Below are 27,716 nucleotides of genomic sequence, written 5' to 3' on the forward strand. Positions count from 1 at the left end.
TTATGGCAGCTGGGATTCAGCCGTAAAGCAAAAAGCTATGTTGATATATGGCCGTAATGGCATGTTTATAAGTGGATCGTTTTAACACAGTTTATCAAACAACAAAAAATGTTTAAATAACTAATAAAAACCAATGAATTTTGAAAATAAAAACAGGTATGATGTGTGAGTGATACCTGCATCTGTCATATTCGGTAATTATACTTTGGTAATCAATGATTTTGTCCTGGTGCCATTCTGGTCCCATATCAGCACTCCTGAGTTGTCTCGTCCAATCAGATTTGAGGACCAAAGCTGACTGCTGTGTTAAAAAAAAAAAAATATTATGCACTCTCTGCATGTCTTTATGATTAGCAACAGAATAATTTACTGTGCTTTTACACACGAAATGGTAAAGTTTAAGACCATGTAATGTAAAAACTTTGTCTATTTTTGAATATTTATTTCCTTAAAATTAAATGTTTATTTATGTGTCAACATGAAATAAAAATTTGACCCATTTTCTTAATAAATGTTAATGTTAACAAATAACAATTCAAACACATGAAAACTATTTAGAGTTATTTATGTTAAGGTTACATTTTAAATATTAAATACCATTAGACTTGAAAAGGAAGCATTACCGTTGGGATATGTTAAAATGCTCTTGAAGGTGAACTTGACCTTCAGCCTCCATGTCTTCATCATAAAGTCTCTGCTCCTGATGTTTTTAACACAACCCAATGCCAACACATGCAGATCTGGTTTCATTCTGGTATAGAAACATCCATCAGTCAATTCCTGATCAATAAAATAAACAAACAGGTTGGATTTAGTTTCACACAAAAAAAGAGAAAATCACACACATATGTTTGTATGCATTTGTACTCACTTTTATTGGAAAACAGACCAATTAAATACATTGCAAGATGACATTTAAGTATTATTTTTGCACATTTTCAACATTCACACAAATCAACATTATTATTATTAATAAAAAAGTAGAACGCATGCTTTGCACACACATTTGATCTTGATTCTTAGTGGTACATTTTGATTGGTGTTAATCAGAGGTAAAACTGCACACATGTCTATGTGGGAGTCACATGCTTTGCATGTAGAGGTGCTGAAAAAATATAATTTCTCTGCATGTAGAGCAGTTAATACATTTGTGCAATATTTTTTTTTTTTAAAACATGGATGTGTTTGTGTGCCAATTTAATTTGATTTAAAATAGAAACTCATTAATTATACAGAAAAGGGCACTGTAGTGGCTTACCTTCTGTTAACATTTCCAGAAGCAGATCTATCAGAGTATCATATTGTGACATGAATCAATATAAATCACTTTAGAGTCATTGGAGTGTAATTAGCTAGCAGACTTAACATTTACATCCCTGCAGTAAAATAAAAAAAAAGCATTCACATGCATTGGAATGGGACTCAAGACACATTCATAGACCAGAAAATAATAGAAATTTGGTAATAAGCTTATTTAAGCTACCTAACAACCATCTAGCAATTCGCTAGCTACCACCTTGAACACCCTAGCAAGCTTCTAGTAATTACCTAGGTACCACCCAGAACATTGTAGCAACCATCTAGTAATTCCCTAGCTACCACCTAGAATACCCTAGCAACCATCTAGCAATTCCCTAGCTACCGCACTGAACACTCTAACAACCATCTAGCAATTCCCTGGCTACCACCCATAACACTCTAACAACAATTTAGCGATTCCCAAGCTACTGCAGTGAACACCCTAACAACCATCTAGCAATTCCCTAGCTACCACCTTGAACTCTTTAACAACCATTTAGCAATTCCCTAGCTACTGCAAGTGAACACCCTAGCAACCATCTAGCAATTCCCTAGCTACCAATCAGAACATCCTAACAACCATCTTGCAATTCCCTAGCTACCACCCAGAACACCCTAAAAACCATCTTCCAATTCCCTAGCTACCACCCAGAACACCCTAACAAACATCTAGCAATTTCCTAGCTACCACCCCTGAACACACTAGCCTATAAATAAGCCTATTACCTTTTACCGCCCTGAACACCTTAGCAACCATCTAGAAATTTCCTAGCTACCACCCAAAACACCATAGCAACCATCTAGCAAATCCCTAGCTACCACCTAGAACACCCTAGCAACCATCTTGTAATACCCTAGATACCACCCAGATCACCCTAACAACAATCTAGCAATTCCCTAGCTACCACCCTGAACTACTTAGCAACCATCTATTACTTCCCTAGCTACCACCTAGAACACCCCAGCAACCATCTAGCAATTCCCTAGCTACCACACAGATCACCCTAGCAAACATCCTGCAATTCCCTAAAGCTACCACCCAAAATACCCTAGCAACCATCTAGCAATTCCCTAGCTACCACCAGAACACCCTAGCCTAGCAACCATCTAGTAATTCCCTAGCTACTGCCCTGAGAACCCTAGCAACCATCTAGCAATTCCCTAACGACCACCTAGAACAAACAAACAACCATCTAGCAATACCCTAGCTACCTCCCTTAACACCCTAGCAACCATCTAGTAATTCCCTAGCTACCACCCTGAACACACTAGCCTATAAATAAGCCTATTACCTTTTACCGCCCTGAACACCCTAGCAACCATCTAGAAATTCCCTAGCTACCACCCAAAACACCATAGCAACCATCTAGCAAATCCCTAGCTACCACCTAGAACACCCTAGCAACCATCTTGTAATACCCTAGATACCACCCACCCAGATCACACTAACAACAATCCAGCAATTCCCTAGCTACCACCCTGAACTACTTAGCAACCATCTATTGCTTCCCTAGCTACCACCTAGAACACCCCAGCAACCATCTAGCAATTCCCTAGCTACCACACAGATCACCCTAACAAACATCCTGCAATTCCCTAAAGCTACCACCCAAAACACCCTAGCAACCATCTAGCAATTCCCTAGCTACTACCCAGAACACCCTAGCCTAGCAACCATCTAGTAATTCCCCAGCTACTGCCCTGAAAACCCTAGCAACCATCTAGCAATTCCCTAACTATCACCTAGAACAAACAAACAACCATCTAGCAATACCCTAGCTACCTCCCTTAACACCCTAGCAACCATCTAGTAATTCCCTAGCTACCACCCAGAACACCATAGCAACCATCAAGCAATTCCAATGCTACCACCCAGAACACCCTTACAACCATCTTATAATTTCCTAGCTACCACCCAGAACACCATAATAACAATCTAGCAATTCCCTACCACCCAAAACACCCTAGCAACCATCTAGCAATTCCCTAGCTACCACCCAGAACACCCTAGCCTAGCAACCATCTAGTAATTCCCTAGCTACTGCCCTGAAAACCCTAGCAACCATCTGGCAATTCCCTAACTACCACCTAGAAAAAACAAACAACCATCTAGCAATACCCTAGCTACCTCCCTTAACACCCTAGCTACCACTCAGAACACCATAGCAACCATCTAGCAATACCCTAGCTACCTCCCTTAACACCCTAGCTACCACTCAGAACACCATAGCAACCATCAAGCAATTCCAATGCTACCACCCAGAACACCCTTACAACCATCTAATAATTCCCTAGCTACCACCCAGAACACCCTAACAACTATCTAATAATTTCCTAGCTACCACCCAGAACACTATAATAACAATCTAGCAATTCCCTACCACCCAAAACACCCTAGCAACCATCTAGCAATTCCCTAGCTACCACCCAGAACACCCTAGCCTAGCAACCATCTAGTAATTCCCTAGCTACTGCCCTGAAAACCCTAGCAACCATCTAGCAATTCCCTAACTACCACCTAGAACAAACAAACAACCATCTAGCAATACCCTAGCTACCTCCCTTAACACCCTAGCAACCATCTAGTAATTCCCTAGCTACCACCCAGAACACCATAGCAACCATCAAGCAATTCCAATGCTACCACCCAGAACACCCTTACAACCATCTAATAATTTCCTAGCTACCACCCAGAACACCATAATAACAATCTAGCAATTCCCTACCACCCAAAACACCCTAGCAACCATCTAGCAATTCCCTAGCTACCACCCAGAACACCCTAGCCTAGCAACCATCTAGTAATTCCCTAGCTACTGCCCTGAAAACCCTAGCAACCATCTAGCAATTCCCTAACTACCACCTAGAAAAAACAAACAACCATCTAGCAATACCCTAGCTACATCCCTTAACACCCTAGCTACCACCCAGAACACCATAGCAACCATCAAGCAATTCCAATGCTACCAGAACACCCTTACAACCATCTAATAATTCCCTAGCTACCACCCAGAACACCCTAACAACCATCTAATAATTTCCTAGCTACCACCCAGAACACTATAATAACAATCTAGCAATTCCCTACCACCCAAAACACCCTAGCAACCATCTAGCAATTCCCTAGCTACCACCCAGAACACCCTAGCCTAGCAACCATCTAGTAATTCCCTAGCTACTGCCCTGAAAACCCTAGCAACCATCTAGCAATTCCCTAACTACCACCTAGAACAAACAAACAACCATCTAGCAATACCCTAGCTACCTCCCTTAACACCCTAGCAACCATCTAGTAATTCCCTAGCTACCACCCAGAACACCCTAGCAACCATCAAGCAAATTCCAATGCTACCACCCAGAACACCCTTACAACCATCTAATAATTTCCTAGCTACCACCCAGAACACCCAAACAACCATCTATTAATTCTTTAGTTACCACCCAAAACACCATAATAACAATTCCCTACCACCCAGAACACCCTAGCAACCATCTAGCAATTCCCTAGCTATTACCCTGAACACCCTACAGTAGCAACCATCTAGTTATTCCCTATAGCTACCACCCAGAACACCCTAGCAACCATCTAGCAATACCTTAGCTACCACTCAGAACACCCTAGCAACAACATAGTGACAAAATACATACATTTATGAAAGAATAAAATATGTATTCGTCTCATCTGTGATCGAGTGAACGACTGTACCTATGGAGTCCCGGTGGCCCAAATCTGATGAGACTCAACACAAACTCTCCGTCACACACCCTGCTTGGGTCACTGGTGTTGGCCGGATCAACGACAGACAGGAAAATACACCCACACTGTCAAGCAGTCACATCTGAAATCCAAAGGGTAGACAGACTAACAGCCCTATTCCATAGCTCAGTGCTTCACACTTTTCTCTTTCGTTCTCAGACACACAGTCATACGCGCATCGTTGTATCTTATGGCATATAATCTTATCACCATGCCAACAGTGAAACAAACCACACAGAAAGCATAGATGCAGCACAGATGTCCCTTTAGCTATAGCATTGCATTAGCACTGCAATTGCTTATGTGTTCGAATCCCAGGAATATACAACTACTGATAAAAATGTTAAATGCATAAAGGAACATACAAATAATAAACATATTTTTGCATCCCAAGATAAGATTTTATTTACAAATGATTAGCAGATTTCATGAATCATTAAAAGAGTCAGTATTTGTGTTGAACAAAATCTAATAATGAAGTTTGGAGCATGAAAGTTTGATTTTATTAATTAATTTCACATCGATTTCAATCTTTGGCATTTTCTTACTCAGTCAATATCAAGGTTATGTTTTAACATAATGTTCTTTACATTATGTAGACTGATTTTATGTAGAAAACAGTAAAAAAAGGACTTTAGTTGGAGATAACCCTTGATTATTTTTGCGTGAGAGGAAACATAAAAGTTTTGCTTAGAATAAAATGAATAACTAATACATTTAAAATGCATTTAATGACAACCAAATATAACACTAAACTTTAGTGGTTTTGTGACCCTTCATCAGTTTAATATAATTAAATAACCCTACATGCAAGAAAACAACCATGGGAGTGACAAGCTTAGTTAAATGCAATTACTCTGTGAGATAAACAACACAGAACAAAACAAAACAGCATTAAATTTGGTTTAAAAACTGCAAGACCTGAGGGTCTCAAGTCAGGCCAGCTGAGTGGAGGATACAGTCCATTTTACAGACACCTGCTGATTTACATGGCTGTCAATCACTTGCTGACCCCCGGGTGTGGCTAACAGCGGGAGATAGGTGGGATCGATGACTTCGGCTGATACTGAGTAATTAACTAAATCACCGAGATCAAAATGACTATTGAACCACTACGATTTCTGTCTGAAGACAGAAAAAGCTGGAGGTGCTTTAAAACAGTGACTGTCAGATATCATCGCCCAGATTTACATGCTTCCTGTTTGATTTAATTACACCATTATTAAAAAGTCCGAGATTCTTATGAGTTATGAATTTTAGGCTGTGGTTTATTGCTGGTCTAAGGGACCTAATGAGCCATGCTTGAATTTTAATGAATTCATCAAATCTGATCTTCTCTTTACAGGTGCTTGTTTAACATTTTTATTATGTCTTGTATCTACATAGTATAACCTTCATAAATAAATGTACCCTATCAAGATTTTACTGTATCACTATATCATTCTCAACCTGGTTTTACTTTAGGATGCTAATTTTACTTTGGATAAAGTGGTAAGTGATTTGTTAGGGTAGCTATATTTGTACCCAACAATTTTTTTTGTGTGTCAAAAAAATCATTAAAATGTATAGTAATAATCATGTTCCATGAAAATATTTTGTAAATATACTACCGTAAATATATATGTATAAAAATATTTATTAGTAGTAATATGTGTTCCTTTGGACAACTTTAAAGGCGATTTTCTATAGTTAGATTTTTTTTGCACCCCAAATTCCCGACTTTTTAAATAGTTAAATTTTAAGCCGAATATTGTCCTATCCTAAAAACCACACATCAATGGAAAGCTTATTTATCCGGAGATCAAATTATGTATAATTCTCAATAAAAAAAATTGTAACTGGTTTTGTGGTCCACAGTCACTCACGACCCACCAATTAAGAACCACTAATCTAAGAAATATGTATTATTTATATATGGTTTCAGCAGTAACAACATAAACAACAAACTTAACTTCCGGTAAACTTCCACAAAGTATCAATAACAACAGAGTAATTTTAGAGTAGTTTATTTCTGATAACAAGCTAAATAAATAAAAAGTCGATGATCTTCAAGTCTCCCCTCGTCCCCTATAAGAAAACTTAAACATTTGTTATTTTCGACGAGGTATTTGTTCAGTTTAGGCACTAGCCAGACTATTAAAGTGCACCTATTTCATTGCTTAAAAAAACAATGTTATTTTGTGTATTTGGTATAATACAATGTGTTCGGGTGCTTTATGGTTAAAAAACGCATTATTTTCCTCAAACCATACATTTTTGTGGCTCTAGATCAGACTGATCTCATGTTATAGTCATGCAAAATTTTATTCATCTATAAGTTAGAATACCTTTCTGTTACATTTTTAGACTCCAACTCCAGGCGAGAATAGTTTTGAATGCGGAAGAAAAACATGTAGAAACCAATACATATAAGTACATCCTAACCCTAAATCTAACCCCAACACTAAGCCACAATTATTTAAAAATAGGAAAAAACAACGAGAAAATTATACATAAAATAACACGAAAAAGAAAGTCGTGCCACGGACACGAGAAACTATGTATAGAAATTCGTGCAAGGGTCACGACAAAAGTTATTCATGCTCAAGGCACGAAAAAAGCAGAATTTCATGGCATAGACACGAATAAATTATTAAAATTTTGCGTGACTAACACGACTTTCTGTGAGATCATGTTACTTTAGATATACTGCTTTCCTCCAAAGCAATGATTTTCTACGAAACTCATCGATTTGAAAAGCGCTGTGTCCCTGATTGGCCAGCTAATCTTTAAGTTGTGATTGGCCTGAATATCTCTGACATCACAGGAAATGTGACGCTCCTTACCATGTTTGAAAGATTTGCTCACAATACAATGCTGACAGGAGTTAACTTACAGGCTGTGAGTCAAAGCGGGATGAATTATGATAATGTCGGTCTTGTCTACATCACCAATCACAGGAAGTAAACTCTTGCCTACAATCTGTGTGTTTGTTGTAGTCAAGAAAAGAGATTTACTTTGGAGACGATAACTCACGTCATCGTTTAGGTTGGGGGTTTGTACCTTTTGCATATCATTAACATGTACTAATACACACTTACTGTGGGTTTACACCAGGCGCGAGTTCAACGATTTGCACGAGTACATTACATACAAAGTCAATGCAAAGACCACGTCCACGTGTGGGGCGATGCGAATGATGCAATATGGGTGGCGCGTTTACCGCGAAAACACACGCTATTCGCCTCAAATGCGTCTTCGTCAAAGTTGAAAATATTCAACTCGAGAGAAAAATTCACATGACACGAAGTTAAATCCCGCGAGTAATCTAGAGCGAGTAACGCGATACCCCGCGTTTGGTGTGTACGTAGCATTACACACCAAAGAAAATGTAAAATCATGAATCAGACCATAGTTGCTCTTTAAACAAACAGACAATGGAAGTTAAGTTCCATCCATCTGATGAGACCGCCTATAGCCTATTTTGTATATACTCACTGTAATACATTCATACTGTTACCTTATTTATACAATTCATAAAATCTCTTATATGCACTCAGATTTCTCTTGCTCTTTTTTTTAAGAAAAAAAATGGAAAATATAAGAAATATGTGCATTAAATTAAAAACACAAAAACAATTTTCAGAACAAAATGGCTGCTTTAGGTAAAAGTCAGTATTGTATCCTCTCTTGGCACTAAACACATAATAAACAAACTCTTTTGAAGAGACTTAAGTCTTGAAGTCATTTGATTAGAATTAGAAATTATTCATTTAGGTTTAAAAGATACATAGGTTCCTGGTATTGCCTAGTAGTGTAAGAGAAGCTCACATTAAATAACTGAATTTTTTGGTTGTATTTAAATAAAGATTATACCACTGCAAAAACAGCAAATGGCGTCATGGTGGCCTAAGACTTCTACACAGTACATCATCCTACATTAATTACATATCTACATCTTTGTAATCACTACTATACATCCTTAATGTATACTTATTATAACCTATAAAGACACAAAACAAAGCCGGTTGGTACTTGCATTAGTGCAATAAAGTAATTTTCAGTGCATCAAATGTCCTTCGTTCTGCAGCGGTTAACTCACCTACAGAGAGGCCGTGTGTAGCCAGCCATTACTGTTTAACCAAAAAACACACCCTTCATCTCTACACCCCCTGCATACGCCATCACTAAACTACAACTGTGTCGGTGAGCAAGACACAGCAGCGGTAATGAGGCGGCGTGTCATGTGGAGATGTAATTACCTCCCTCTCCTGCTGGGTGTGCACTTCCTGGGTGAGAGGAAAGATGAATCGCCAAAGTGGGAAAGCGCTGAACCCTCAAAAGTTTAATTCACCCAGCGAAGCTCCCATCCCCCCTCCCCTCTCTCTCGCTGCTGGAAGGGAAATGGTTCGGGCAGCATTTAGCTAGCTGATAAATGATGAGTGTAGTTTTTGGTGCTCAGGGTCTGGGAGATGTGTTTGTTCTGTACCCCCTCCTTAAACGGCACACGGGGGGTGTTATTGAGTCACCAGCACATGCCACGAGACCCACGGGGGTGCAGGGTGAGGAGCTGAAGTCAAAGTAGAAAAGAAATTAGAGGAAATGGAAATGAAGAACAGTAAGTTATATAAAATGCAGTGCTGTGGTTGGATAGTATGGTATTATCCCCTTCTGACATCACAAGGGGAGCCAGATTTTGATTATTTGTCTTAAAAATGAACAGGGTGTGAAAAAAGAAAGGAAGGATGGAAAAAAAGAATAAGGACAAATAAGAAGTTTAAAAAAGAGAGACCAGGTGTATATGGGGTGGTAGATGGGGGTATAGTGTTTAGCTGACCAGTGGGTGGAGATCAATTTCCCAACAACCCTATCAGTCAGACAGTGCTAACCTTTTTCTGCTGATTGCACACTTTCAGTTCAAGTCAACCTATTTCCAAGTTTGTGTGTGTGTGTTAGGCACAGGTCTGAAGTGAGAGAGAGGATCTGTCACAATGCTTTATTCCTGAGATGGTTAGCGAGGTCTCGCAGCCAAGAAAGGGACAGAAGGAGAGAGAAGGAGCTCGCAGGTGAGGGTAAGCCCCGCTCTCCTGTCGCTCGCTCTGGGGAGGTGGCAGGAAGCCTGTTGTGTCAATGCATTATGCATTAGAGTCTGTGCTCGACTGACAGCCCTACTGCCGCCCTCCGCTTTAACGGAGCCGCCACTAATCAAAGACGACACATCCGAATGTCCAGACACACACACACAGAAATTTACTAATCAAAAAGTGTATTTCCTAGAGGCTGTCTCCCAGGAGAAATCCGGCGGGGAGAAATTGGAATAATTTATTAGCTTACAAGTTTTGGTTGACAGTTAGCCCGGGGCTATTTATCTCAGTAATGGAGAACGTCTCCAATGTGGCAAAATTGACCAAATCAAACAGCTTTGATCAGAAAATGAATCTGGCAAGGCTGTCCGTCTCCACACAACCCTTGAGAAAAGCGGGAAACAAACAAATCCAAAGGAAAATAACGAGAGAATGGTAAATCGAGGGAGAGAGGGGCTGTATTAAACAGATTTTCAATGAAAACAATGTCACATGCTTTTAAATACTTGCAGTTTGAGACAACATTGTATTTAGTACCAGATTGAGGTGGTGCCGTGACCCGGAGCTAAATGTTTTTATGCAATACCCCATATACAGAAAGTTATATTTTAAAACGTAATGAATTTAAGTTATGTAAAATTATATTGTCTGACTACAAGGCTTATGACTTGTTTATATGTGAGCCTATGGACAATTATTGCCTGTTGAACACATGCATATGTAATGCAATACACTGGAACCAGTGTTGGGGAGTATTTACAAACATTGTCAATACTAACTTTTTGTGACTTAAACAAAATAGATTTTTAAGTGGTAGCTGTTTTCAAAATATTTTAGCTTTCTGAATAACAAACTACTTTAAGTAGTATGCTACAGCAATGTTTTAATGTCACATTTTATTGTAATACGATTAATTTCAGTATTAAATTATACAATCAGATATATTATATATTTAAAATAATATGCAACTTTAGTTGGCTACTTCTATAGTTCAATGCACTGTAATAAAAATTGCTGTAATTATGCAGCTGTTTGCCAGTTACTTACTGTAGATTTAAATTGATGTTATGGCTTGTTCAAAGTTAAATAAACATTAAACGTTAATAAGTCTTAATCTTTACTAAATACACTATACAATAACAAAATGCTTTGCATGAGGCTGTTATTTTAGTTTTATTCTGTAAAGATAAAGACTTGTTAATGTCTAATGTTTATTTAACTTTTAAAAAACTGTTGCCACTTTGCAAAAAAATGATTTTCAAGAAAAAGAATCTTAGTATTTTTGTCTTGTTTTCAATAAAAATATCTAAAAATTCTTAAATTAAGATGCTTTTTCTTGATGAGCAAAACAACCCAAGAAAATAAGTCTAGTTTTAAGACAAAAAATATCAAATTTAAGTGATTTTGTGCATAAAACAAGCAAAAAAATCTTTCTTAAAAAAATCTTTCTTAAAACATTTTTCTTAAACACTAAATTCAAGAAAAAAAAATTTTTGCTTGTTTTATGCACAAAATCACTTACATTTGATATTTTTCGTCTAAACTATAGATCTATTTTCTTGGGTCGTTTTGCTCATCAAGAAAAAGCATCTTAATTTAAAAAAATTTAGATATTTTATTGAAAACAATACAAAAATACTAAGAAAATCATTTTTTGCAGTGCAGTAAATAACATAAATTTAAATCTACAGTAAGTTACCGCCAAACAGCTGCCAATAATACTGTAATTTCTACAGATATTTTTAACAGTGCAGGCTGAACTCACAGGAATTTGTAAGTATTTGGCTAACTCATATGAATTCATACAAAGTGATTCGTACAAAAACATATGGTTATTGAAATGATAATAAGACCCAACGTCAATGTGCGTATTAGCCACCTCGTAAAATAAATACAAATTGACATGAGACTATGTTGGCATTTCCCAAAATTTAAGTTCTGTAACTTTCAAAACATTGATGTTTTATGAAGTAGGCCTACATGCAGATGATGAAGAGATGCAGAATTCTCATCATTCACTGCAATCCCAATGAAAGTGCCAAAAAAATGAAAGTAAACTTTTGCATAAATATTAATACAGCCAGACTTTTTAAGGATGGTGTGAACCATTTGTAAAGAAAACAGCATGTGACAACCTTCAGACACGCACCACGAGCTTCACTAGGGAGGGACGCACGGAGCAAAGGGGAACAAATTCGGGTCGAGAGCCACAACAAACCGCCATGGCAACCGCTTTTGACAACATCACGCCCGGCCTCTGTACATGAGAGACAGACACGCTCATTTACGCGGGAGATTGACGGTTCAAAGGGTCTTGATTTTGACACTGAAAAGGAACAAATATTCTCACATGTTGATCTGGTTTAATTAGAGGTCCCTGCTTTGATGCATGCATGTCAGGAACTGCTTGATGTCGCATCAAGTGAAGTTAAATGCGTCTCGATCAAGATGCCCAAGCTTGCATCATACACGACAGGAAAGACGTTTGTGTAGAGCAACAAACAGCAGTGACATGCAAACGCCAATGTGTTCCTGCCAAAGGGAGAGAGGCCGTATCCATCATAATCAATGCATCCGGACCATTCACAAGATCAGTTTTCACTATATATGATTCAAAGTTATTGTTTAACTTATGGAAGAAGTAAGAAAGCTATTAAGATCCAAAGTTCACTTCAACTCATCACTAGTCAGAGCACATAAAGCATCTAAAGTTTAACAGGAAAGCTATCATAATGTATGCATGCACAGACAAAGTGTTTATAGGTGCAGTTCATTACAGGCCCCTCACGCGTTTGCCAGCGTGCTGAGCTTTTTCACCTCGTGCAGACTGCTTTTTAAACTGCATTTGGACTCGTGCCGACAATTACCTCCTCAAAGTCTCTAAAGTACCAAAGCTCTGCCTAATTAGTATGCATTATCAATTAACGGCCCTAATAGGCGGCAGATTGATCACATCCCCCTGTTTCAGATGCTGAACGGAGGCAAAAGCAGGAATAGAAATTCCCTCGCCCACTCTCGCTCACCAACAACAGCTACAACAATGTTCATGATCCATCGAAATTCAAATGGTGCGGTGTACAATCCCGCAACACCTGATGAAGTACAACAATAACACCATCATTTAGCAAACGCTTTTACCATCCAAATCATCTTACAAATTTTGCTCAACATTTTAAAGAAATGCTGGGTTGCTTAAATCCACACTTTAAAAAATGTTGGGTTATTTTCAACCCAGCGTTGGAATAAAAAATAAATGAGCCCATCCCGTTGGTTTGTAATTTAACCTTGGCTGGGTTGTTTCACACCGTTGTGGGGATAAATATAAACATATTATTTGTTTATTTTACCCAACAGTTGGGTTCATCACTTTTTGACCCAACACTGGGTTGGGTCAAGATTTTGCTCAACATTTTAAAGAAATGCTGGGTTGTTTAAATCCACACTCTAAAAAATGTTGGGTTATTTTCAACCCAGCGTTGGAATAAAAAATGGACGAGCCCAGCCCGTTGGGTTGTAATTTAACCTTGGCTGGGTTGTTTGTTTCACCCCAATGTTGTGTCAAATACAAATATATTATTGGTTATTTTTACCCAACGGTTGGGCTCATCACTTTTTGACCCAACACTGGGTTGAAAATAACCCAGCATTTTTTTTTTTTTTTTTTGAGTGCATGGTTGGATAAAATAGACAAACCTAACTTTTGGGTTTAAATTAATCTATGCTGTATTGTTTTATCCCAAAATGGTGGGTTGTTTAAATCCACGCTGTAAAAAATGTTGGGTTATTTTATGGGTCCCCAGCCCATTGGGTTGTAATTTAACATTGGCTGGGTTGTTTCACCCCAATGTCAGTTCAAAGATAAACATATTATTGGTTAATTTTACCCAACATTTGGGCTCATCACTTTTTGGGCTTGCATTTTTTTGGGAAAAAAACATGGATTTTTTTGGAGTGCGTGGTTAAATAAAATAGACAAACCCAACTTTTGGGTTTAAATGAATCTATGCTGTATTGTTTTTACCCAAAATGCTGGGTTGTTTCATCATATGGTTGGGTTATATTTGGACATTTTCTTGGTTAATTTAAACCAACAGTTGGGTTTGTCCGTATACACAACAACCCAACCTTTGTTAGACTCTAAAAAATGCTGGGTTATTTTCAACCCATTGTTGGGTCAAAAAGTGTCGAGTCCAGCAGCTGGTTAAAAATAACCCAGAAAATGATTATATTTGGCCCAACATTGGGTTTAGACAACCTAGAATTTTGGGTTGAAACAACCCAGCATGGATTAAATTACTACCCAGCGTGCTGGGCTCGTCCCTTTTTGACCCAGCGCTGAGTTGAAAATAACCCAGCATTTTTTAGACTCTGGGTTATTTTCAACTCAGCTTTGGGTCAAAAAGGACAAACCCCACTCACTGGGTTGTAATTTTACATATGCTTGCTGGGTTGTTTCAACCCAAAATGTTGGGTTGTTTTAACTTATTGTTGGGTCAAATATGAACTTTTTCTGGGTTCATTTAACCCAATGGCTGGGTTTTTCCACTTTGACCCAACGCTAGGTTGAAAATAATCCAGCAGTTTTAGAGAGTAGTTGGGTTATTATTATCCTATGGTAGATTGCTTGTCTTTGCTCACCACTAACTTTATTTCCACTGATCATACTGGCCTGGTTTAATAGTATTGGGGCTCCTCTCAGCAGTTCAGACTGGGACACCATCTGGCAGACCAGTTAAACCCTTTGGGCTCTATTAAACAACAATAACAATTATTATTATTATCATCATTATTTTTATAGCTACTAATTATTATAACTAGATGTAATAGTTGTTGTATAGTCTAAAAACAAGAAACAGCAGGGGATAAAACAAACAAACAAACATATAAATAAATAATGGTTTGAACGCTGTGAAATTCACTCGGAAAACTTCAATGAGAGCAACATTAAAAGCACACTCAACTAAAATCACACTGAGCCAAAGTGCAGCCATTCATCAGGCAAACGAGCCTCATGTTTCCAGCATACATTCATTTTCAGGACATTGTTTAATTGCGCTGTTTTACATAAAAGTCGCTGAGTAGAGAAAGAGAACGTGATTTTCACTTACTCTCACCAAACTGTGTCCTCGTTTATCACTCGAGCTCATCAAAACTCTCATGAAGCGGCGCTTTCGTTCAAACAAACACAAAACCCAGCTGCTGATGGCACGTGGGCTGGTGAAGATTGATTGACTGATGTATTGATGGGAAAGAAAAAGACAGATATTAGGAATGGACAAAATGTGACATTAAATATCCTAAAATTAATGAGCAACAAACCACGCATATACAATGTCTGCATAAACACATGAACAGATTGCTTTGATTAAAATCAATATAAATTAATAAATAATGCAAATAAATGAATCACAATTGTATAAAAATACAATTATTTTAGAAAGTCTATACACATGCATTCTTCTGGATTGTAGTATAAGTGTGTTAGGTCATCACAACTAACTTTTAAAATTGTTGAATGTTCAGCCAGTGGCCTACCTACATTATGCCATCAAGTCCATCTCTCAAATTATTAAATCATTAAATACAGTAATGATCCATGTTAACATAATGTAACTTGTGCTCACCAATTAAAATATTTTTCTTTATATTTTTTAGAAAAATGCAATTTATAGACTTTTCAAGATTTTATTCCTTATGAACTTAACCATAAAGTTTACGTCCTTTTGTTTTCTGTATACAGGAACGTGCTGTATTTATGCCAAATTTGCACGCATTCCACAACAGGCTTGTTTGGTCTCGCAAAGTTTTAATCTGTATAAATTAATGCATTAAATTGTTTGCTTATTTGAATAAACACCGATACAAATCATTAGATGAATTACTTGGCCTGCTGATTACAACTTATGCATCAAAATGTACTTAATTTTCATTAGGAGGTATAAAATTAGATGATTATTATATTAATTAAGATGATTACAAACAATTATCCTTCCCAAGCACCCACGGTCCTGCAAACTAGGTCAGTTTGGTGATGTATTATTTTTGCAGGGAGACATTTCTCGTGCCCTTGTTTCAAAAATGCGAAATAAAAGACAAATCGCTGTAGACGCGGACAAACAAAACGATGGTCAAATATTTTCTTTGCTGCTCATCAGCACACTTTCTCTGGTCGCAGGACCATTGCTGTTGGGCTGTTTCCAAACACGAGAACAGGATGCTAAATCCATTATGTGGCTGGGGCCAAAGACACGCGTCTGATGTCCGAGTAGTTCACGGCGCGTAATGCACCGGGCACAATGTGCTGAGATTTCGGGGAAACTGTGGAATTGAAGAGTCACAAATAATAAGCGTCACCGGGACAGTGACCGGAGAGAATGGGCTCCTGCGCCTTGTGTCTATTCGAGAGCGCGCAATCTAGCTGCAGAGAAAAGAACACAAATGCGTTCTCGCTAAACACTGTCAATGACAAATTAGCATGCAAATTATAAGAACAACGCATACAGTTTTTATCTGAATACAATGCATGTCTTAAAAAGGCGTGGAAAGACGCACGTGACCCAAAGTGCTATCCTAAAAGAAAAGCTTGAATCTCAACATTTAAAGATCTATACTGTGTAAGATGTGCGCTGAGTCCTGTGTCAGGCCATGTTGCACCCCTACACACAAAAATGACTAAGGTAACTATATTTAACCAAAACACTTATTATACATACATTTTTAAAAACACTATTAATTTTATTATATTTATGACTAAATCCAATTAATCACTTTGTTAATGTAGCATTGTTCCAGATTTAAAGTAATATTAGTGTGGTATACTTGGCGTTGGGCGGAAACCATGGTTCCATGGCAAGTTTGTTTATGGAGACATCATTTGATGTGACAAATTTATTGTCAAATCATTATCCGAACGTCTCAAAACAGAAACCCCAACCCAAACCATGAACCCCACACCTATGCACGCACTCGAGCCTATAGCACTGCCTCTTTTCGGCACGCTGATGTATATTTCGTTGTCCACGGCTTAATTTTGATTTATCGTCCGTCCATAAATTAGAAAAATATGTTTTAGAATTCCATCTTGCGGAAAAGCTGCGCGTGATGCCGGGGGATTGGACGATATTTAAGATGTCAGAGATACATATTGGATTAGCGCGCTTTGTTCGCGCGCCATAGCAGGTGTTTAATCACGGTTGATGCGCGCGGTGAAATGCGTTAGGACAGGCCCGGCCCGGAACGGGAGCCGCGTTCCCCGGGACTGTGATAAATCACAGACGAAAGCAACTAACATGCCCCCCCCATCAACCCAAACACACACACACACACACAGAAACAGACATATGCCTTCCAAAACCATGCACCTAACCATAAATAGATCTTCAGAGTTTTCACGGTTGCAGCACAATTAAGACAACAACAATAATTTTTTAAGTGAAATTAATCCATGTGATTTTTTAATACAAAATAAAAGATCTAATAATATTAAATATTATCTAATTAATTTTTAATGCAAGCTATGAAGCAACATTTAGCGACATATTTACCACATTTAATCAATCTTTGTAAAGTTAGTCAATACAAAACCAATTGTTCAGTGGTAATTTAACAGATAAATAAAAGGTTTGATTTAAAATATGTATAAGTGAAACTTGAAATATATTTTTTTCAAAATCCATTAGACACTAAAAAAACCTAATGTAGTTTATAAATGTTAACCCGTGTAACTTTATTGTAGTGTTATCACTGAGTCATATAAGTTATACAGAGGAAAGATAAGAGATTATAAATCAGATGCAATGCATGATGCCATAAATAGTGCAACTTGCAGTATCATTTGTTCCTAAAAGGATTATTTTTGTGGTCATGAGGATTACATGTAGGCTAACCATGAGGGTTTTAAAAAGTTTAAGTACTTATGAGACAGGCACTGTCTATTTTATACATTTTATCAAACAGTAATATTTCACATTCATCACTTAACATGAATGCATTGATTCCCTGGTAAACATGTTTTCTTAAACAAATGGCTACTATAATATTTTACTGTCTATCTGCTAATAATCTTTATGTTAAACTAAACATTGAAGGTTACAAATCCTATTAATTTTATCCTTGGAACACAAAAAAGATATTCAATGTCTTTGTTAAATCTTTAAAAAATGCTTACATTTCTAATTTATGGTCAACATTACCAGTCAGTGACTGGACATCAAACTAATTTTAATTTATAAAAGTTTGAATTGTTTAAGTTATTCGTTGTTGTCACGACTATCTTAATCTTCATTATCATCTCTTTTATTAAACTATTTTTAATATTTCTTTGCTAGTGTACAGTTGTGTAGAACAGCTGTGTTTATTTCCCTATAAGCTTCACAGAAATAGATGGGAATCTAGACGTCCATTCGTGCATGAGAGAGAGAGAGAGAGAGAGAGAGAGAGAGAGAGAGAGGCAACATATAAGAGAGCAAACATTTTCAAGGTCATCCGGTGAACTGGAACGAGCTCGGAGAGATGCATGGCGAAAACTGCGCGTTTTGACACGAGCTCGAGGTTTGATTAAAAGGTAAAGTAATGGATTTAAACACACGCCACGCGCGTGGCTCGCCAGCCTCTGTTGGGTTTTCGCAAATTACTTAACGGTGCAGTGATGGAAATAAGATTGTAATGTTTGGTAATGGAAAAGAAAGCCCCATATTCATTTTTTTCTGGCCTTCTTGTTTTCTGACATACACAAAATAAATTACCCAGGCTAATAGGCATGGCGCGTGGAATTTTTCCCCGCACCTTCTGAGGGAATTCAAACGTGTTCCTCGCGGTTTCATTTTACATTCGTTATCTCACGCAATATTGGTTGAAATGATGAAACATCAAACAGCTAATGTAACATTAACAGTACTGACTGCTGAGACAAATAGCTCACACAAAATGCCCCAAAATAACTCAACCTTGAACGCGGAGCCTGCGTTCCCTGCATGCGCCAGGCCTTAAATGTGTCTAATAGTAACAAAAAACAGCCATCTCGGAGTGGAACAAATAGGGAATTGAAAACACAAACAAAGATGATTTAAAGATACTCGTTGTTGTGCAAAACACGCTCTTATTAGTTAACACAAACCACAACTAACCATGCGTCTTTGCGCATGGGAACTGCAGGGCCGCAACACCTCACAGCCCTGCAGATAAACAAACTAGCATGCATAAGTTCATGGATGCATGCATTTGGCTGATCTCCTGTGCAGAGATGTGCTAAAATAGGAAAAAGTCCGCCTGATGTAATTTAAGTCAAGGTTTATACCTTAAAGTCTTGGCCACAAGAAGATATAGTTAATTCGACACAGGTTGTTTCATTGCGACAACATGCCCCAACAACTTTTTATAGGTCACAAAACAAGTGACCAGTGATAACCAGAAAGTGCCTTGGTGCAATCAAAAAGCGCTTTAACGGTGCTGGCGAGGGTGATAGTGCCATTAAAGTGCGATCAGAATACAGCAATTAAACTGACATTACACTCGCCCGGTGCTGTCCATAGGTGTCCAGCGTTTATCCGGGAACCACCTCTTCTTAATTGCCTCCTAATTCCGCGTGTCAGATCTGTGTTTCCCCGCTGTCCCGCCCGGTGGTCGTGTGTGTCTTAACGTTCTTAACTCTGAGGCGTTACTCAACTCAATGACACAAGGCAAATTGCGTTTAATAAATGAGCTTAATGGATCACGCGATTGGGTTGTGAGCGCAATGCTTCCTCTAGTTAGGCAAAACATTTATATCCAGTTCTGTTCCTGCGCGTTCGTTTGGGGGTTTGAACCGTACAGACGGGTTGTGGCTCTCACCTGCCATTTTAACTCATTATTTAGCAGATAAAACAAATGATTTGGGGTAATCAGAGGAACCAGTGTCAGATTAATATTAGTTCAGGCCAACCGATCACAACCTGTTTCTCAGATATGCGTAATGCATAGAGTTTAAGATTAAAAAACGGACACATTTGAATCAATTTCGTCTTCTCGTGAGATGATATAATGTCTAATCGTTTGGATTGTTTAAATGCTTAAAATTACTTTCAATTAACAATATAATATAAATGCATTTTAAAATAACAATTGTATAATATTAATTATATGTCCAGTGAATGCACTGGACAGAAAAGTTGCGTTAAATGTTCTGATTATAGAATTACATTGATTAGTTGTGTCCACACTTGAGTGGCATACTTTACTGTATATGTAGCTACACCTTTTCCAAAGAACATTGTCCACGCGCAGATGACTGCCATATGGGACAGAGTCACCGTCAAACGCCCTGTTGTGGCACGTGCACAATCTCTAATCTTGCATGCTCACCTGATCAGAAAAGCAAGTGAAGTGAAATGTCAGAGACAGAGGCCTAACTGATGACACCTTCTCTCTCTCCCTCTCTCACTTTTATGGCCACGGCATGTTTGGTTGCGCAAAACAATCTCATCGGACATTATTGATGTTACAGATGTTGTAGTAATCAAATTATCGGTCTGTGAAGGGCCTCCCTCAGTCACCGGCGCGCACGGTGATGAATTACGGTAAAGGTCATCACGCGGCTCTGTTTTATTGGAAGTTTATATGGTAACGCTTGGATGAACTTCTGCAGAGATGCTTGCAATTCGCAGGGACTCTCATCGATGTATTTTTTTGGGACTGTGTGGGAGTATGGGAGGGGCTCAAGTAGACAATAATATCCTACAAACAAAACTATGCAGTTCATTATGACGTCACTTGTAAACTTATTTATTCATAAACGTATTTATTCGGTCTCCAAAACGCATGCACACGCACCGATTTATGAATTCAATTGAGGGGGAAAACGAAATGAAATTGCAATAACAAATTGTATTTTTCTAAGGTAGCGCAGAGAACCCAGTGACAAAAACTCTTAAATGGGCTCTAAGTGGTGTATTGTATTTCAGTCCACATCAATGCAGCGAAAATAATGCGATGTTAGAAAAGTAATGCTATGAAAGATTAAGCAAATGTTTTTCATTGTATGTGGATACTAGACTGTTTTCTCAGCATTATATCTACAAGAATGCTAACATATTAAAAATCAGGTTCAAGTATATTTGTATAAATTTATACAACAGCCCAACTTCCCACAATTCATCCAATGCCCAGTGGAACAAATCCCACTGCTTATGATAAAGACATGTTACCAAATAATTCATATTTCATACAATAATCTGACAAAATATCTCTCAGCAGGGCGCCCAAAATCCCTAAAGGGATAACAACAGATATAATCGAGCCTTTATAGGATTATCACGGATTACGCGACATTAGGGACCCACGTGGCCCCACACCAAACTCCGCTCCTCATCCATTGTGCGCCACCAGTCGCCCGAGTTGACACCCGGGGTTATTTGTTGTCACTCGGCGCACATTAATCCCGCCACAATTAGGTGTCAGCTCGAGCTGCTCTCTGTTTGATGATAGCCTTGGGCGGCTGCAGCGCTCGAGCCCTAATCAGCAGAGTAAACTCGCGCTATATTTCAATTTGGGGAGGCGCTCTTCCGCGCGGAGGGCCCCAGCACGGCAATAAATAAAGCGCCTATTTACGCCACCATCACACAGAGACATCCAAATGCACTTACCACCGGCCCTCTCATCATGGCCCGCATTCAACAACGGCCATAAATCAACGCTTTTCAAACGCGGTGATTAGTGAAGCTATTTACGAACGCGCACACACACAGCTCAAAAAATAAATGCGCAACATCTTCACAAGTTATAAAACTGTGTTTATAGGTATATGTAGTGAAACAAAAGCAATGCAGAAGTGAATAGAGACAGTTTGCTTTTTAGGAAATACCTAAAACATATTTGTGCAATTTGGATTTTGTGCCATATGCATTATGAAGGCTATACGTTTTAGTTGACTATTATATGTTTGAATATTACATTTACTATTGTTTATTCTTTCTAATTAGGTGTATTTAATTTACATGCAAGTTCTTACAATATTTTTACAATTATATCTAATGTATAAAGCTACTGTCCCCCATATATTTATTGTATTAAAAAAATCTTTACAAAAATAATAATAATAAAAAATGGCTGGATTTAATTAACTTCTTAAAGGTTCCTGTCACAGAAAAAGTCTCTCTTGTGACCCTATCTGAAATCCTGGCAAACGTTTTATAATCTAATTATGCAATTAGAAAAGTTTACACACTGATTTCACATTGATATCAATATTTGACATGACCTTACTCAGTCAATATATTAAGGTTATATTTTCACAGAATTTCACATTATAGAATGATTTTATGAAGAAATCACAAACATTAGCCTACTTTAGGGTTTTCAGCAGCCAGCCTGAAACAAAGAGACCTTAAAGACAATTTTTTTCTGTGCTAGACAATTTTTGTTCCAGCACAGACACATCTCAGAACCCCTCCACCCAAAAACAAGTCATTAAATATGAGAGCTGCGTAACGCAAATCAATATAAACGCACCAACTTCTAATTTCACCGGGAGTCACGTGGTGTCACTATCCCCTCTTGACGTGGATTACAAATATCTGTTATTATCGCTAATCTGGCATTAGATAGATGCGACACGAGAGGCCAAAAGCGCTAGTGAGATGTTAAGCAGTGCGTTCTGTCTCTTGTTTGAGTGTTAATTGGGTAAGTGAAGTCTATTTGTGTAATCCCTCCGTTTCTCCTCATCTCTCATCCCTGCACTGCTCTAAACGGGAGTGGATCTGCGTGAAGTGGTGTCCGTAATCTCTATTCAAATATCTCCATATGACAACTGCCCGCAATTAGAGCTCCATCACTCTCTATTTGTGCCTTTCATCCACTATCCGTCAAGGGAGCGCGTGAGGGGCAAACAAAGACACCCTTTAAAGCGTTTTATTTTGTAACGTGCACATGTGTTCCCCCTCAGTGTATTAATCCCTCATACAGGATGTAGAAGGGGATTAAGGCTCTGTTCGCTCTTTACATTGCCATCTGGGTTCTAGTTTCGCGTTTATGTCGTGTTTGACGCAATTAATTGAGTCTGCAACAGTTCATGTCTTCCTTTTACAAGTTTCATACTCTCACGTGACCGTCATGCAAAATAATCTAAATGTTTAATTATGGGTAATTAGGTAACTCTAGACTATCGGGTGCGTTATAGGCGCGCTTATAGATCATGAAGAGGTGATAAATATTTTGCTGTCACCCACAGCAAAGTCAAACATGAATCCATTGTGGCGTTATGATAAGGGTTGGCATGGAAACAAAGAATGCCATAAGATCTGAACAGGTTGCCATTTGAAAAAAATAAGGGATCCCAAAAGGTTCTTTGTCGTACTGCATTGTTCCATGAAGAACCTTTAACATTAACAGAACATTTCTGCTGATAAAAGATCATTTTTTTAAGAACCATTAACAGAAGGTGCTTTTTGGGAACCAGATATGGTTCTTCTGTGGCATTAACTTTTTCTGAGGGGTGTACAGTATTTGGACAAAATCTTGAAGTTTTTTTAAATCGACAATTATAGGAATCTATTTATAGCAATAGGCTACTCACGCAATGCGTAATGGAAATTCAATAAATCGAATTACAATTAAACTAATCTATAATTGAAATTAACTGTTTGTATTGACAACGTTTGCTTCATAGTTACTTTAAATTAGGCCTATATTTATAATCACCGATCTCTCGTTTCATCTGCCCTATGTGATTTACAGCTATTGTAATACATTATAAGAATACAGGATTTGCTTTACATCTTCTTAGAAAACATCTTCTCACATGCTATTATGTCTTACAATGATGTCTACATAGGGAGCTTGCTATGTTTTGGAATAAAAGCATAGATGTTGAATAAGGGGAGGGAGCGGTGCGGGTGGAAAAAAACGTCCCCTCTTAACAAAAGTGGCCAGAGCAGCCAATTGCGAAATGAGATGCGCATTTAAAAACCAGAGCCTCGCCGCAGAGGGGTACCTGCCCACCACGAGTTAATTAATTGGGGTTGAATGCACGTGGGCGAGGAGTGCCATCGCGCGCCCGGTGACACTACGCATCTGTGCGTCCGAGTTGCGCGTGCGTTTCATCCCTTTAGCCCGCAAAAAGTCCACCGGGGGAGGATTCTTAAAAGGTAAATTAGCATTCTGATGAGAGCGCGCGGGCCCCCCGAGAGCGCGAGGAAAAAGAGAGGGTGGCATTAATGACACCGCGCGCACTCCCGTGACATAATTTTCCACCGTAACAGGGCCCCTCTCTCTTTCTCATCCCATCATCCCCACACGGTGCTAAAAAGACCCCAGCTATAGAGCCCGCGTCCCGAGGGAATGTGTGCACCCGATGCCTGGGGCCCCCGAAGAGTCTCAATACAAATAGCCAATTTGTAATACATATTGTGAGGAGGAGGCCGGTCTGGCTTTGTAAAGCGGTCCGGCAGCGGGATCTCATTTCCAACACTTCTCTCATGCTGTTCGCCCAGATTCACCTATCAATGGCGGCCGCCACTCGCACCTGCTCGCGCATTTGCTTTTAATTCGTTTTTCTGGCTTGGAAATGACTTGACTTTTAAGAGACCAATCAGACATGCGTCTCTTTTAGGGGCCAACGTGGTTTCTCATTAAGAAACGAAACGTTTCGCAGAGAAAGTTTTATTGCAAGGCCCCTATTATGAGCTTAATTTCAAATGCATTTATGTGTTAGAAACATTTTCTGCAAGATGTACAATCACATTTGCACAGATGAGAAAGCCACGTTCTGGCTGCATTATAGAGAGGCAGGCCGACCTCTCCATTTGAAATATCTCATAAGTCAGGCTTTTAGAGAGGTCCTTTTGATTTACAGGTTGATGGGGCATCCTGATTGTTTGCAAAAGAGGAATTCATTTAAAAAGCCAAACCGAGGGTAAAACCTAAATGGGCATTTCCATGGAGAGAGGCCCGAGTGCTTTCTTTCTAAAAGAAGTATCGGGGTGGATTTGTAAAGGGTGAGGATGGTAAGATGAAAGCTCTCTCTTTCTCTCTGATGAGAGCGTACCAGTCTCTATTAGTCGTGGTGTGGAGAGCTGCATGCTGTTTAATGAGAAGTACTCAGGGTCTTTGTGAACCTTTTGTGTCTCTAATGCTACTCTGCTTTGTTTGGTGTTGGATGTAGCCAGACCTTTATAGAGTAAAATTACTGATGAATAGACCAGTCAAACCCCGGCATCCCCCCCACCTCGGTCAACAACTCATTCATTCATATTAAATGACTTCAGCTGTGTGCAAAAAGTATACATGCATATATATGTATTTATCTGTTTACCTTGTTTTAACAAACTGGAGCTCGTCTTAAATATGCACTATTGGTGATTAACACACTGGATTGATTTTTTGCCCAATGTTTTCTATTAGACCTGTTAATGCACTGAGTGTTTTTTTATGGCTAATTCAGGCACTTGAGGGCTTTCACGGCCCAATCGGTGCTAATTAAGACACTATGGGCTTCAGACTGAGCAATTCTCATTATTTCTCCAGCTTTTTGCCGCATGAACACCGAATCAGGGGGCGAGCAGAAATGCGTATGCGAGTTTTGTTATCTAAAATTCAGGAAACACCTGCGATGAGGGTACTTAAACCTTAACGCAGCGCAACAATAAAAGGGATGCTGGCTTTCAGCGAGAGCTTAATATGAAACGAAAACAGCCGCCTTTATGACAACACATTCTATAAAACCCATTATCGACCAATTACACAAACCCCTGCTCCTACAGCGAGCAAACTGCAGCTGAATCAAGCTGTCAGTCGACATGCCTGTGGAAGAAGATCAGGCATTTTGTTTTAATAAAAATTATTAGATTTCATTAAACATTTATAATGTGTCATAACAGCTTTTTATGCTATATTAAATCAGGAGAGATGACATGGATAATTGCAGTCTTATGGTCTGATCACACAGAAGACTCTTCTGGAGCGCTTGCTTTTTGTGTATTATTCAGATTTTTGCTTTTGATTGCCTTCTGTAGATGCCGGTAACACATATAGTGTATTCTGGGTAGTTTCTGAGGGGTTGGTTACTTTGCCAGACTGTATTATTGCAACTTCTTCATGTAGAAATATAAGAATTGAAATGATGATGATTTTCTTCTTTATGCCACATTTCCATGTAAGCTGCAATGGCATGGCATGCCGGTTTAATATGATACCTATCATCTATCATGCTATTTTACTAAAAATAGTCTCATATATACTCTATTAGTCGATTAGCTTCATGCATTTTCCACTCAAAGCACTAAGGCATGTATGATCATTCAAGTTAAATGGCAGGTATACTTCAAATGTCCATCCATTTTTAGAAATGGTTTAAATTTAACATACTTGCCATCAATTCAGTCATCTTTCTATTTAGAATCCAATTACAATTTGTACAGTTGATATCAATTTTGATACTTTAACAGTCCAAATACAAACCTAAAGACAATTATTGTTATAGTTAGTATTGCTAATGCATCTTCCAAAAAAAATGCAATAATACCATTAATTCTTTATATTTTAAAATTTTCTTCAGCCATACTTAATATTGGACTGACTAGACAACTATTGAAACAAATGACCTACGTGCATACACGTTGGTGCATTATAATTACTTTCAAAGTACTGACACTTACTGTGTGTAATTACAGTGTATTAATGTTAAAACCTAACTTTAAATGTTTTATCTATAATCTAGCAAAGTTTTCCAACATGGTGCACGTGAGTCTGTGAGTTTCTCGCCACATTTTATTAATAGCTTTAATTTTATATTAGTTTGACTTCTTTTATGTATATTAATATTTTAAACAATGATTAAACATAACAAGTAAAAAAATATAAAATCAACAAGTAAAACAAAAAAGTTTTGAGTAAACTATATCAAAAAGTATATTAATTAAGGTATTTAATGATAGTATGTACTATAGTATAGTATTTAAAGCTGCTATAGGGTTGGCCTCTCTATCGCCATCTCTGTTTGAACTAAAATATTGCAGTTATATGCGGAGTAATTTTTTTTATGTGCGTTGTGCTTCGTCCCGCTAACGTACCGTACTCTGCGCGGATGTATCTGATATCTGTAATCACTGCGTCTGAACGGATACATCAATGACAAAAGTGCATCCAATCAAAAAATTCAACGTATCTGTGCGTTTGTTCTGACTAAATGACAACATAAATGTTTCAACATAGATGCTTTACCTGTTCAGATGGAAAAGTCATCTCTGTTCATGTAGCATATTTAAACCCTTCAGATGTTGAAAAGCACCTTTTGTTTGAGAAAGAGCTCGTTTGCGTTTACCTTTAACTGGAAACTCAGCAGTTTGAGTTTTTACCGTTTTAACAACAGATAATCCCCCAGATGTAAGAACGTAATAAAATTACATATTTACATGACCTTTCCAAGATAATAGTCGTTTAAAAATTTGCAGGTTAAACGCCGCCATCTAGCTGACAAGTTTAAACTTTATCGAAATGTTTTATAAACAAGCTAAATACTCTTCTTCTCACTATCCGGAGCAGACGTGACGTAGTCGTCTAGCTACTTTCTGTATACGGAAGTGACGTAATCACGCAAAGACGAATGACTTTTTCAAACGTTTTCCCGC

The 27,716-nt window shown here is 38.2% G+C and overlaps 1 long non-coding RNA gene across 1 annotated transcript; it reads right to left on the reverse strand.

Moving 5' to 3' along the window:
* Positions 1-176: 176 nt before the first annotated feature.
* LOC135721809 (uncharacterized) lies at positions 177-27,383 on the reverse strand. Its single transcript, XR_010521583.2, has 5 exons — positions 27,310-27,383; positions 15,228-15,351; positions 14,758-14,867; positions 624-780; positions 177-301 (listed from the first exon to the last, which is right to left on the reverse strand). It is a non-coding gene; the product is annotated as an uncharacterized lncRNA (long non-coding RNA).
* Positions 27,384-27,716: the final 333 nt, after the last annotated feature.

This window comes from Paramisgurnus dabryanus, chromosome 18 (assembly GCF_030506205.2).
Source record: "Paramisgurnus dabryanus chromosome 18, PD_genome_1.1, whole genome shotgun sequence".
Classification (NCBI taxonomy): Eukaryota; Metazoa; Chordata; class Actinopteri; order Cypriniformes; family Cobitidae; genus Paramisgurnus; species Paramisgurnus dabryanus.